The sequence below is a fragment of the Cetorhinus maximus genome, chromosome 6 (genome assembly GCF_964194155.1).
Source record: "Cetorhinus maximus chromosome 6, sCetMax3.hap1.1, whole genome shotgun sequence".
Classification (NCBI taxonomy): Eukaryota; Metazoa; Chordata; class Chondrichthyes; order Lamniformes; family Cetorhinidae; genus Cetorhinus; species Cetorhinus maximus.
Genome location: NC_135884.1, coordinates 99,834,110 through 99,849,660, shown reverse-complemented (window position 1 = coordinate 99,849,660; position 15,551 = coordinate 99,834,110).

Sequence of the window (15,551 nt, the reverse complement as noted above, 5' to 3'; positions counted from 1 at the left end):
CCACTCCCACAAGTGACTTCTTGCCTTTATTATTTCTCATCTCAACCCAAACCACTTCTACATCCTAGTTTCCTGAACTCAGGCCATCCCTTTCTAATGTGCTAATACCACCATTAATTAACAGAGTAATCCCTCCACCTTCTCCTACATTCCTGTCCTCTCTAATGTACCCTTCAGCATTCAGGTCCCAATCTATGTCATTCTGTAGTTATGTCTCTGTAATGGCTATCAGGTCATCTTTATTTCTATTTGCACTCTCAGTTCATCTATTTTGTTTCAAATGCTGCGTTCATTCAGTCTTTAGTTTTGTCCTTTATTTATTTTTGTAACATCTAGCCTTATCTGCTGATTTACTCTTCGATTTGTACTCTCTGTCCCTTCCTATCATACTCTGATTTCCATTTCCCGTATTAGTACCTTACTTTCTTGCCTTGTCTTTACTCTTTGATTTACCACATCTTCCCAAATTTGATCCCCTGCCCCCACTATTTAGTTTAAAACTCCTCTGCTTCCCTAGTTATGTGGCTTGCTAGAATGCCAGCCCCAGAAAGATTCAGGTGTAGACCATCGCAGTACTGGTGCTAGTGCCCTATGAAACAGAACCCACTTCGCCAATAACAGCCTTTGAGCCACGTGTTCATTTCTCTAATCTTATTTGTCATGTGGCTCAGGAAATTATTACCTTTGAGGTTCTGCTTCTTAATTTGGTGCCTGGCTCCTCAAACTGACTATGCCTTTGTCCTTCGTCATCTTGCCTAAGTTGTTGGTACCTACGTGGACCATGACAATTGGATCCTCCCCCTCCCACTGTAAGTTCCTCTCCAGCCCTGAGCAGATGTCCCAAACACTGGCAACAGGCAGGAAACACAGCTGTCTGGACTCTCGCTTATTGCTACAGATACTGGATACACATTTCAAGCTGGATACACCAGTCTGAAATGTTTTTGATTGACAGCAAATTTTTTTTTTATTCATTCACAGGCGTTGGGCATCTCAGGCTAGGCCAGCATTTATTGCCCATCCCTAATTTCCCTTGAGAAGGTGGTGGTGAGCTGCTCTCTTGAATCGCTGCAGTCCCTGTGGTGTAGGTACATCCACAGTGCTGTTAGGGAGGGAGTTCCAGGATTTTGACCCAGCAACAGTGAAGGAACGACGATATAGTTCCAAGTCAGGATGGTGTGTGGCTTGGAAGGGAGCTTGCAGGTGGCGGTGCTCCCATGCATCTGCAGCCCTTGCGCATCTAGGTGGTTGAGGTCGTGGGTTTGGAAACTGACCATTCAGAACTGGGCCAGGATTTACGTTTTGCCTCTATTACTCCTCAGGGAAAATTCTTTCAGCATTTATAATGTGAGTAAGGAGATTTTTATTGCATAGCTCAGCACAAACAAGGTCAAGTCTAAATACTTCAAAGTATTGAACCCTACAGTACATAACAGGGGCATTCCAGCCAATGCTGCATTAGCTGATGTCAGCCATGGCAGCATTTAGTGATCCTACGATTTGCCTCAGTGCTGGGAAAGGGGCCTCAGTCTTGTTTCTTTCCATTGGGCCCTGCTTAAAGTGCATGTAAGTGGATGTTAGGTGAGAACAGTCAGGTTTTGTGGTCATCTAACTTGCCAACACATATTGCTCATGCTCATGCATGAATAAGAACCAATAGGACAAGGTAGCTGCAGCAATGTCAATGCTTGTGCAATCACACACTTAATTTAAAAAGCTAACATGATCTTCACTGCTATTGCACATCGGACATTGACAGAGGGTTGCCAGCTCAGGTTGGACAAATTCCTGTATAATTCATCATTTGACCTCCCACATGTAACCACTGCACCCAGTCAAATTGCCTTTTTTGGCCCATTTCCACTATTTTTGTCACTAATAAAAAACTGTGTTCAAAGAAAATTTAAAAGAAGCATACAATTCTTTTTAATGCCATTATGATTTTTCTTCTGGGATGCTCACAGCTGTGGCTTTAATTCTTGGAGTCTCCAGGACAAAGATGGAGGGTTGGCATTGAGGCTTTGTAGGTCAAAATGCAGCCCAAAGACACCTTGTGGTTCTCAGAATGAGGTTCATCTGCTTTGTGCTGGGCTCAGACCCAAATTAAAGGCAAATTAAACGATGGCCCCATAATATATTTGGACCATCTAAGCAGCATTCTCTAATACCCATTTAAAACACCACAAAACAATATTTTACCTGAGGAACTCCAGCAGTGATGTTCTGAGGCTGAGATGATTGGCCTTCAGTAATGACATCTATCTCCCTTTGTGCTAGGTATGACTCCAGCCAGTCAAGAGTCTTCCCCCTGATTTCGCTGGTGCCAATTTCACTAGGGCTCCTTGATGCCATGCTAGGTAAAATGCTGCCTTTAAGTCAAATGTAGTCACTCTAACCTCATCTCTGGAACTCAGCTCTTTTTTTTTCATGTTTGGACCAAATCATAATGAGGTCTTGATTGAGTGGCCCTGATGGAACACAAACTGGACATCGGTGAGCAGGCCATGATGTGTAGTGCCACTTGATAGCACTGCCAATGACACCTTCCATTATTTTGCTGATGATCGAAAGTGGACTGGTAGGTAGTAATTGTCCAGATTGCATTTGTCCTGCTTTTTGAGGATGGGACCTGGGCAATTTTCAATATTGTCGCATAGATTCCAGTATTGTAGCTGTACTTGAACAGCTTGGCTAGAGGTGTGGCTAGTTTTGGAGCACAAATCTTCAGCACAACAGCTGGGGTGTTGCCAGGGCCCATAGCCTTTGCTTTATCCAGTATGGTCAGCCATTTTTTGATATCATGTGTAGAGAATCGAATTGATTGAAGTCTGATAATGAGGATCTTGTCGTCAATTGTCCCTTGATTCAAGGATAATGTCTACTCAGGGCTGTGAGCTTCTGCTATGAAATTTCATGTAACTGAACAGACTGATTATTGATCCACAGTTCTTTGGGCACATAGAGGGGGCAGGACGTCTCACAAAATAGTGGGGCCTGGAATGCAGGATTTGTTTCCTTTTCTTTCCTTCTTTGTCGCTGCTTTGCTTCATCATTTAGATATTGCGAGACCATAAGACGTAGGGGTAGAAGTAGGCCATTCGGCCTAGGAATCTGCTCCACCATTGAATGAGATCACGGCTGATCTGATAATCCTCAACTCCACTTTCCTGCCTTTTCCCCGTAACCCTTGATTCCCTAACTGATTAAAAATCTGTCTATCTCAGCCTTGAATATAGTTAATGACCGAGCCTCTACAGGACCTCTGCGGCAAAGAATTCCACAGATTCACTACCCTCTGAGAGAAGAAATTCCTCTTCATTTCTGTCTTAAATGGGTGACCCCTTACTCTGAGATTATGCCCTCTGGTCCTAGACTCTCCCACAAGGGCAAACAGCCTCTCAGCATCTAAGCTGTCAAGCCCCCTAAGAATCTTACATGTTTCAATAAGGCCGCCTCTCATTCTTCTAAACTCCAATGAGTACAGGCCCAACCTACTCAACCTCTCCTCATGGGAAAATCCCTCTATTCCCAGGATCAACCTAATGAATCATCTCTGGGCTGCCTCCAATGCCAGTATATCTTTCCTTAGATAAGACAAAACTGTTCATAGTATTCTAGGTGTAGTCTAACTATAGTTTTAGCAAGACTTCCCTATCTTTATACTCTATTTCCTTTGAAATGAAGACCAACATTCCATTTGCCTTCCCTATTACCTGCTGAGCTTGTATTTTAGCATTTTGGGATTCATGCACGGGGACTCCCAAACCCCTCTGTGCTGCAGCTTTCTGCAGTATTCCTCTATTTAAATAATATTCAGCTCCTCTATTCTTTCTGCCATAGTGCATAACCTCACATTTTCCCACATTATATTCCATCTGCCAAGTTTTTGCCCATTCACTTAACCTGTCTAAACCCCTCTGTAGACTCTTTGTGTCATCTTCACCACTTATCTTCCCATCTATTTTTGTGTTATCTTGTGCAACTTGGTGATAGCACATTCGCTTCCCTCATCCAAGTCATTAATATATATTGTAAATAATTGTGGCCCCAGCACTGATCCCTGTGGCACTCCACTAGTTACAGGTTGCCATCCTGAAAATGCCCCCCTTATCCCAACTCTCTGTCTTCTATTAGTTAGCCAATCCTCTATCCATGCTATAATACTACCCCTGACACCATGGGCTCCTATCTTGTTAAGTAGCCTTAGTGCAGTACCTTATTGAATGCTCTTTGGAAATCCAAATATATTACATCTACTGGTTCCACTTAATCTATCCCACTTGTTACCACCTCAAAGAATTCTAATAAATTTGTCAGGCATGATTTTCCCTTCATGAAGCCATGCTGACTTTGCTTGATTATATTATGCATTTCTAAATGCTCTGCAGTTACACACTTTATAACAAACTCTAACATTTTCCCAATGAAGGATGTTAAGCTAACTGGCCTATAGTTACCCGACTCCCTCCCTTTTTGAAAAAGGGCATTACATTGGCAGTTTTCCAATCTTCTGGGACTTTTCCAGAATCTAAGGATTCTTGGAATCTATGTGGCTACTTCCTTTAATATCCTAGGATGCAACCCATCAGGTCCAGGGGACTTATTGGCATTTAGCCCCAGTAGTTTCCTTAGTACTTTTTCTCTAATGATAGCTATTGTATTTATTTTCTCCCTACCACCCCCCCACCTCACCTTTTGCCCCTTGATTATTTAGTATTTTGGAATGCTATTAGTGTCTTCTACCATGAAGACTGAAGCAAAATATTTATTCAGCTCCTCTGCCATTTCCTGTTCCCCATTATTATTTACCCAGTCTCATTTTCTAAGGGGCCTTTGTTCACTTTGGCCTCTCTCTTCCTTTTTATATATGTGAGGAAGCTCTTACTGTCAATTTTTATATTACTTGCTAATTTACCCTCAAAGTTTATTTTCATCCTCTTTATTTTTTGGTCATCTTTTGTTGGATTTTAAAACTTTCCCATCCTCTGGTTTACCAATAATCATTGCCACATTATATGTTTTTTTTCTTTGATTTTGATACTATCCTTAACTTCCTTGGTTAATCATGGTTGGTTTATCCCCTTCCTAGAATCCTTCTTCCTCACTGGGGCATATCTTTGTCGTGAGTCACGAACTATTTTCTAAAATGCCTGCCATTGTTCATCAACCGTCTTTTCTGCTAAATTCCTTTCCCAGTCCACTCCATTCCACTCTGCCCTCATTCCTTTGTAATTACCCTTATTTAAGTTTATTACAGTTGTTTCCGACCCAAGTTTCTCACTCTCAAATTGAATGCTAAATTCAACCATGTTATGGTCACTGTTTCCTAGGGGATCGTTTACTCTGAGATCATTTATTAAAACTGCCTCATTACATATTACCAGATCCAAAATAGCTTGATCCCTGGTTGGATCCACAACATATTGTTCTGGGAAACTGTCCTGAATACACTCTATGAATTCTTACTCGTGGCTACCTCTGGAAATTTGATTTTCCCAATCTACATGAATATTAAAGTCACCCATAATTAATATACTGCCTTTTTTACATCCCCTTATTATCTCCTGATTTATTCTCTATCCTACAGTGTAGCTACTGTTAGAGGGCTTATAGACTACTTCCACCAGTGTCTTTTTCCCCTTGTTATTTCTTACCTCCACCAATATGGATTCTATATCTTCCAGGGTTACGGGGAAAAGACAGGAGACTGACACTGTTAAAATGCTCACAGAGCCAGTGCAGACATGATGGGTTGAATGGCCTCCTTCTCCACTGTAACAATCCTGTGATTCTGTGATTCAAGATCATTTCCTGCTATCGTACTTATTCATCTTGCACTAGCAAAGCTACCCTAGCATCCTTTCTTTCCTGCCTGTCCTTTCGAAAAGTCACATACCCCTGAATATTTAGTTCCCACCTTTGATCTCCTTATAACCATGTCTCCATAATGGCTATAAGATTGTACCCATTAACCTCTATTTGTGCCATTAATTAATTTATTTTGTTCCAAATACTACATGCATTTAAATAAAGAGCCATTAATTTTGCCTTTTTCCCATTTTTCCCCCTTTGACCCTATTTGCTGCCTGTTTTTATGTTTGTACACTATCCCTTCCTGTCACACTCTGGTATCATTACCTAAATAGCTGCCCTGCAATGCTGCCATATCCTTTTGCTTTGTAAGCATACATATGCCCTCTCCAGAACCCATCCCCCCCCAACCCCTTCTATTTAGTTTAAAGCTCTCTCTACAGCACTAGTTATTCGATTCGCCAGGACACTGGTCCCAGCATGGTTCAAGTGAAGCCCATTCCATTGGAACAGCTCCCTTCTGGTGCTGGTGCCCCATGAACTAAAAGCCCTTCCTCCCACACCAATCTTTCAGCCATGCATTTAATTCCTTGACTTTATTTATCCTATGCCAGTTTGCCGGTGGCTCAGGTAGCAATCCCAAGGTTATTACCTTGGAAGTTCTGCTTCCTAATTTAACTCCTAATTTTCAAATTCTTTCAGCCAGCAGAACCTCCTTTCTGGTCCTATCAATGTCATTGGTACCAATGTGGATGATGACACTGGATCCCTCCCCTCCCACTCCAAGTTCCTCCCCGGTCCTTATCCCTGGCACCGGGCAGGCAACACAGCCTTCAGGGCTCATGGTCATGGCTGCAGAGAACAGTATCTATCTTCCTAATTATACTGTCCCCTACCACTATCACGTTCCTATTTCCTACCCCCACTTGAATGGCTCATGGTGCCGTGGTCAGTTCGCTCATCCTCCCTGCACTCTCTGCTCTCGTCCACACAGCAAGAACCTTGTAGCATTTGGACAGTTGCAGGGGCTGAGGCTCCTCGAGCGCTACCCCCTGGGTCCTCAAACCTGCTTCACCTGCAGTGACACCCTCCTGTCCCTGATCATAGACCAAATTTGAATGACCTAATCTGAGGGCTGTGACTGCCTCCTGGAGCAAAGTGTCCAGGTAACTTGGCCCCTCCCTGATGTGGCGCAATGTCTGCAGCTGGGACTCCAGCTCCTTAGCTCAGATTCAAAGTCCCTCGAGCTGCAAACACTTACTACATATCTGTTCACTCTGGATCACCTTGGTTTCCTGCAGCACCCACATGCTGCAGCAGCAACACATCTTACTTCCTGTCATCACTATTGTATTTAATTTAATTTATTGTGACTCAAAGTGTAATGCAGCTTGATAGGCAAGTTGTTGCCATTCTGAATGAGTCATTAATGAAGCTACCATGCTTCAGGTGAGCTTCAGCGAGTCTTTGAAGTGTTTTGTTTGTCCTCTTCAAGGATGGTGGCCATTTGAAAGTTGTGTTAGAATCTCAGTAGAGAGCAGTAACTATTTTTTTAAATCCAAAATTTCAGTTACTCTCTAAAAGAACGAAGCTACAAAATTCCATGTTTAAATAGAAGAATTTTTATTATGCAGGATTCAAGCAAAGCAATTGCTATATACTATCTTAGGTAACCTCCTCACTCACTCTTCCAGAACTGCTTTATGCAATTCAGGGCCACAGGGTCGGTAACCTCCTATACTCTAAAATCCAGAATCAACATAAGTTAAACATGAGTTAACGTGCAAATGGTGGTCAATTATAAACTATAAATTACACATTAAATGACACATGCAACTAAGACATCTAACGGATTGGCTTGAGAGTCCACTCAATATATGTCATCAATCTCAGCCACAAAGTCCTTCAAAATTCTGTCTTCTTCGCAAAGAATTTCTGCTCCTCTTTTCCTAGGATTCAGCCTGATGCCCACTGAGAGCAGCGCACAATCAACCCAAGCTCCACAGGCACGGTCTTCACCAAAAATGGCATACGTGTGCAGAACCCCCTCAACTCAGTCTGGATGCCATAGATCTACCAATGTTATCTTCAAGTAATAGAAACAGCCACAGCAACTGTATATTTGCTTATTCTCAGCTTCTAGATCTAGCCTCTGTCTTCTTCAGCCTGCCTGCGCTGTACCACTGAGCTCATCAACTACAACTACTGAGCTTGGATTGATCTGTGTCCTTTTATGTTTTCAACCAGGTTCAGTTTCCCTAGAAGCTTTGGTTTTCAATCGCAGTTTCAGTTTTAATTTCCTTAGAAAGTGGGAGTGTAAGTTTCCTTTCTCAGTTTCCGTTTTCAGTAATTTTCCATCCTAAAAAATAGAAACTTTGAAACCGTGGATTCCATCATAGTTGAATGCCTGGTCCATTGAAGTTGATTTTGCAGGACTTTTGCCTGAATGCTTGTGGAGCTGGCTTCAAGAAGCGTTTGTTCGATGGTCCTCCCATTGAATCCGAAGGATGCAGTGGAGGCATTGATGATGGAATTTCTCTAGTGCTCTTCTGTGTTGCTGATACACAGACCAGGTCTCACTGCAGTACAGGAGTGTGGTGACACCAACTGCTCTGCACATTAGGAACTTTGTTGACTTGCACAGGTCTTTGTTGTCAAACACTCACTGCCATAGTTTGTAGAAGGCTGAGCTGGCACAGCTGATCCAATTTTGGATCTCCTCATCAATGGTGGCCTTTTGAGAGAGATAGCTGCCAAGGTATGGGAAGTGCTCAACATATTCATGAGTCACTCCTTCAATATATATAGGAGGTGAAATATTTGGTTGACCAGCTCTGGATTGATATATGACTTTTGTTTTGGCAACATTCAAGGACAGGCCGAGTTTCTTGTATACAGAATTGCAGAGATCATGGGTGGCTTATAAATCTGGTGCAGACAGGACCAGGAGACTGCAGGTGTCTGCAAACTGTAGATCATGTATATATATGAGGACCTCAGGAGCAGGATGAAATAAATTATCCTCCTGTCACTTCTGACTGAAAATGGTTGCAAATGCTTCAGCCTTGTCTTTTGCACTCATGGGCCGGACTATCCCATGTAGAATGCGGATGATCATAGAGTGTCTTCCTCTCGTCAGTTATTGTTGCTGTTCCTGGCATGCTGTTCTACGCCTCTCATTGAACCAGGATTGTTCCCCCTGGCTTCATGATACTGATACAGTGAGGGATGTGCTGGGCCATGAGGTTACAGATTGAGGTGGTATACAGCTGTTATACTGCTGATGGCCCACAGTGCCTCATGAATGCCCAGTTTTGAGCTGCAGGATCTGTTCTGAATCTAGATCATTTAGCATGATGGTAGTGCCACACAACACAATGGCAGGCATCCTTAGTGTGAAGACAGACTTCACCTGCACAAGGACTGTGCAGTGGTCAGCACCACCAATGCCATCATGGACGGATGTATCCGCAATAGGTAGATTGATGAAGACAAGGTCAAGTAGATTTTTCCCTCTTGTTTGTACCCTCACCACCTACCACAGGCCCAATCTATTATGTCCCTCAGGGCTCGGCCAGCTTGGTCAATATTTGTCCTTTCTTGGGCATTGAAGTTCTCCACCCAGTGTACATTCTGCGCGCTTGGTACCTTCAGCGCTTTCACTAAGTGATGCTCAACATGGAGGAGTACTTATTCATTAGTTGAGGGAAGGCATTGGGGTTTTCCTTGCTCATGTTTAATCTGATGCCATGAGGCTACATGGAATCTGGAGTTACTATTGAGGACTATCAGGGTCTCTATACTACTGTGTCGTCACCTCTGCTGAGTCTGTCCTGCTAGTGGTACAGGACATGCCCAGGGATGGTGATGATGGTGTCTGTGACATTGTAAGGTATGATTCTCTGAGCATGATTATGCCAGGTTGTTGCTTGACTAGTCTGTGGGGCTGTTCTCCCAATTTTGGCACAAGTGCTCCGCTGTTAGTAAAGAGGATTATGTGCTTTCTTTCAGTGGCTAGATCAATGCTAGGTGGTCTGCTCAGTTATATTCTTTTTCGACATTTCTCTGGCAGTTCGACACAATTGGGTGGCTTGCTAAGCCATTCTAAATGGCAGTTAAGAGTCACCACATTGCTAGGGGCCTGGACTCAGGTATAGAGTAGACTGGATGAGGATGGCAGATTCCCTTCCCTAAAAAGCTATATTGAATCAGCTGGGTTTTTACAACAATCCAATAATTACATGATCATAACTGGTGAGACTCGCATTTTATTCCAGATTTATTTAATTAACTGCATATAAATTTCTCAGCTACCTGTAGTGGGATTTGAATTCATGTCCCAGCTCACTAGTCCTGGATAACTAGGCCAATAAAAAAGCCACAATGTCACCATTCCTATAAATGTTGGGCCTGTATTTTCTGTTGCAGAATTCTTTGTAATTTAATTGCAGGTCAAGATTTATCAATAGGAAGAGTATGTACCAACTTAAATTGCAAAGGTTTTCAATGATAACCTGAGGTAGGCAAAATTCAGCAGAAAAGTTTTGTATAATCTTGCACGTGCTTTATTCTCTCTACCTCTTTACCCATGAGTGTATTGCTCATGTGGTTTAAGTTCACAGTACCTTTTGAATCACATACATGTCATTAACGATAGAAAGGAATCAAAATGCAAACAGCCTCTCTGCTTCGGCTGTTCACTTATAGCTCAATGGAGGTCTATAAATATTCAGCAGAATTTGGTTACTTTTAAGTCTCCTCCATTTCAAGACCTTGGGTGCAAACCCAGGTTTCTCCCTGGGATTTTCTATCATTCACACAGAACTGTACCAGTTACACAGATCATTATTCAAGAGATGAAAGGGAATCGTTTTCTGAGTAAGCACAGAGTATTTGGAAGTAAGATTATAGCTGGGTTTCTAAATAATCTGGAGTAGATTTATTTTTAATATTTGAGACCTTTCATTTGACTTGACTTACAGCAGTAGAACAAAATCAATTCTATTTATCATATTGTGTCTGAGTTTTGTTCCTTTCCCATCTGAGATCTGTTACCCTGGATGATAGTTCATTATTCACACAACCACTTTTTTGAATAAGGTAATGTTGCTTTATAAGGATGCAAAACCAGTCAACCAGTTATTTTCTGACAGAAAAGTTCAAGCCTTTTCTTTGAAGAATAATAGCTGTCTTTTACCTTTCTAAAGACAGAAAGAACAGCTAACATCATTACATCTAATACAGAATTACAGTATTTCCAAATATAAATAGTGGTGACATTAGCTACCAATTATTTATTTTTCTGTGTAAAAATGTTGGCATGCTATTGTTTCGTGATTTGTCTATTAAAACATTTTTGGCACTGTTGTGCCCATTTTTCCTTGCTGTACCAAATGGTTAACCACTTCAGCATGATTTTAAAAATATTTCAGTTCCTGGATTATTCCAGCAAACATCCTGTTTTTTATCCACTGGTTACTGAATGTTTTAATGTATTGGTGCAGAATGTGACTTGTTGGAGCAAATGAACTTGTGGCATTTTGTACAATGCTAAATTTCAAATTACATTAAAATTGTTATTTTAAACCATGTCTCGATATATCTAATTATCATTAGAAAACATCAAACATTGATTGAACTTTTTTATTCTGATTGATAATATAGCCTCAGGTTCTGTAGTTCACAATAGATTTATATATAGCAGATCAGTACTTAGCAGAGTTCAAATGGGGGCAAATTCAAAGCAATCTAAGATGGGTTCAGAGTGCATAAATGCATAGGGCATGGTAAATAAGGTTTGTGAGCTGCAGGTTCAGGTTGCCACATGGGACTATGATAAAGTGGCAAGTACAGAAACCTAACTTGAAGAAGGGCATGATTGGGAACTTAATATTCCTGGCTAAAAGTTATTCAGGAAAGATAGGGATGGAAAGAAAGGAGGAGGCATGGCAGTATTGATCCCTGGAATGAACCATGGATGAAAATGCTAAGCGCCACCATCACCTTTAACGCTACAGGCATTGTGTGTCTGCCAATTTCCAGTGGCCTCAGCTTCTGCTCCAGCATTCCGCACAGCTCCATCAACGTCTCCCTAGAGACACAAAGTTCTCACAGACATTGATGTTTGGACATCTTGATGAAGCTGAGCCTTTGAAGGTACATCTTTTGATCTGGATAGTATCTTCTGCAACCAAGAAGCTACCCTGTTACCCCCATGCACCCTCTTCATCCATGCCCAATGGCTTCTTCAACCTGCTGGAACTCCCCTGGCCACTGAACTGCCGTTCCATGTGGTGGCGTTCCCATCTCTGTGCTACTCTCCTCCTCACTGAAGGATTCAAACTCTGAAAGCATTGACCTCATAGGCAAAAGAAACTCCACTGAGCCGCTCAAGAACCTTGTCCTGCCTCCAGTGGCTGCTGTGGAACTGGGATCCATCCTTTTAACAACAACACTTAAAAGTTTGGACTCACCCTCTGCAAGGTCACAAACTTGACAGCCCTTGCCTGTCTCAGCAGAAAGCTGTAAACAATGCCCGTTGCCACAATGCCACACAAATCGCGATGGAGAGCCTCCAAGAAACCCACGTGCCCTTCACAACACTCGAAAATACACTTGAAGTTCCAGACAATTGGCTGTTTAACAGCTTTAATTACTTACTCGCTACTGATCTCTCAACCATTAACTTATTGCACTGCCTGCACCTTGTACAATTCCTCAACGGTATATGATGTCAGGGAGCTGCCCCGAGGCGGACCCACAGCATCTTTCCAACCCAACCCCCGTTCCCACTGCTATGGTGCTGGTAAAATTCTGCCCTTTGATTCAATGTGAAATCCCATTTTTCCTTCAGTTACATTCAATATTTTGATGTCATTTGGAAGACCACTTGAAGATAGAACGAGAAAGATGATGTAATTTGCTTTGTTTTGTAAGCACGTGTTATTTTGGCATATTTTATTTGTTCTAAATTGGCCTGAATTAAATTGGTATCTTTGAGGTTAACTAATTTATTAAACTGTGCAAACCAGGCTTTTATTTTGGCCACAGCACAATTCATAATATAGTTATTGTTTTAAATTATATGAAGGTTCCTAATTCCGAACTTAAGACTTTCACAAAAAAAAATGAGCAGTTTTGAGTTTTTAAACATTTAATGGTTTCTGTTGAGATATTGGGACATCTCAGGTGTTCATGCATGATTGATTGTTTTGGTTGTACTAGAAAATCTTGGATTTGCAAACCTCTTTAAAAAATGCTAAAAGATAAAAAACAATTGACGTTTAATCTAAAATGCTGTCTTCCCTGATGGGGACTTTTTAAATAGTTAATAATGATATTACTACTGATCCCTGCTGTTTTAATGGATTTTCAATTCCTCAGGGTAAGAAAAATGTGCAAGTTTTAAAAGGTATTAAAGTTAATTAAAAAAAATGGTTCTTTTATTGATTGGGAAAGTGATTTTAAATTTATACAAAATTACACCTGACAATATCTTATAAACATACAAAGAAATTAGTCCTTTCAACCTACAGCTTTTTAAAAATACACCGCACAAACTAATTCTGCATTGCCAAATGTAAATTTATATATTAGTCCCATCATTAAATTTTAAGTTCCTGCATGGGCTGAAGGAAATTATGAATTGACAAATTAAACTCTTGGGCTCTTAATAGAGCCACAATGGGTGTTTTTCCTTTCTTTTAAAGAAGAGACTATGGTTTTGTCGGCCACATAGATTTTGATGGTGTAGCAAAAGAGCCATCAGTTTTTAAGAATTTAAGAACTTATCTACAGATATTGGCAAACATCAAAGATCATAGCATAGTGACAATTAGGACTGAAGACTTTAGCCTTACCCCATTCAGAATCATTTGTTATCTTCTGGGATAGAGTGCTCAAGAAGGGGGAATATGTAAGCTGACCCTCAAAACTAGTTGGAAGGACTTCTATATCTAATGTAAAATTAGAAGTTGGGTTTAATAATTTTCCCTTCTCATTTCAAATAGCTTAACCTGGGGCAGAATTTTCTGCCTGTTGGGCAGGCGGGCCCGACCCAATCTCTGGCAGGTGGGGAGCCGGTTCCCGCCGGAGAAGTGGGCCCCGCCGCCTTTTTAAATGGGCGGGCCAATTAAGGCCTGCCCAGCGTGACGTCCAGTGGGAAGCGCTATACGCTTCCTCTGCGGGCAGGGGAGTGGGGGGGGATTCCTCAAATGCGAGAGTACACTCTTTCACGCATGCACACAAAACAGCGCACATCTCCCTGAGACTAAGTGCTGCCTCAGGGAAATCGCTGACAGTTTTATAAACATTAAAAATAGAAAAAAAAAATCCTTAACATGTCCCCCTCAAGTGACAATGTCACACGAGATGTGACATATTAATAAATTTCACTAAAACTTTATTCAACTTTTTAAATCCCTACATGAAACCTCATCCCGCCGGTGGATGAGGTTTCATATTTTTTCTATTCCCCGCCGGGGCTCCTGACCTGCCCGCCAACCTTAAGGTTGGACGGGCAGGTCTTTTAATTGTTTTAATGATCCTGTCAATGGCCTCAATTGGCCATTGACAAGTTGGCGGGCCCGCAGCTGATTTGTCTGTCTGCCCGCCTTCCTGAAAATTTAAATAGGGCGGGGTGACATTGGGGGTTCCGTCCAACGTCATCCTGTGTCATTTTACATGTCGGTGAGCAGGCCCCACCCCCAACTCGCCAATGGCAAAATTCAGCCCCTGAGGTTTAAGAAGATAATGGGATGCAAGGGAAGGTGGCGAGTTGGATCCAAAATTGGCTCAGCAACAGGAAACAAAGGGATGGATGTTTTTATGAATGGAAAGCGGTTTCAGTGGTTTTCCACAGGGTTCAGTGTTGGGTCCCTTGCTGTCTGTTGTATATATTAATGATTTGGACTTATATGTGGGAGGCATGATTGGGAAATTTTCCGGTGACACAAAAATTCGTTCATGTAGTTGACAGTGAAGAGGATAGCTGCCAACTCCATGGCCAGGATTTTGCCCTCGTCGGGTGGGCTTGGTGGGGGTGGGTGGGAGCGGTCGGGAAGCCGCTTGCTGCCTGCAATCGGGCCAATTAAGGCCTGTCCAGCGTGAAACACGCATTGCAGCACTCAGTGCTGCCTGTGTGGTGAGGGGAGGAGGGAGAATGGAGAACTTCATGGATTCGTGCGGGTGCGTACAGGAAAAGCTCCCTGAGGCACAGAGCTGCCTCAGGGAGGTGAAGATTTATGAAAATAAAAAATAAATAATTTTAAAATGTTAAAAAACATGTCCGCTCATATGTCACATGAGCAGGAACATGTTATTAATGAAAAGTTAAAATTTTTATTTTATTTTTGTCCGCTGTTGGAAACCTCATCCCGCTCGTGGATAAGGTTTCCTAAAAAATGCAAAGGCCGCTTGGCCTTTTCGCCTGCTCGCTAGCCATAAGGTCAGATGGTCAGTGAAAAATTACATTTAATGGCCTTTGGCACATGCCTGCCGACCGAAATATCGCGTGAGTGCACGATGATGTCGGGGCACTCGCCCAACATCATTTTTATGCTAGTTTGGGTCAGGCGTGCGCCCGCCCAACGAGCGAAAAATTCTGGCCCATATCAATTGTTTGGTTGAGTGGGAGCAAAAATGGCAAATGGAATTCAATTCAGAGAAGTGTGAAGTAAGCATTTGAGGAGGGCAAACAAATCAAGGAAATACAGTCCAACAATACTGTTCTTTGGATTTGG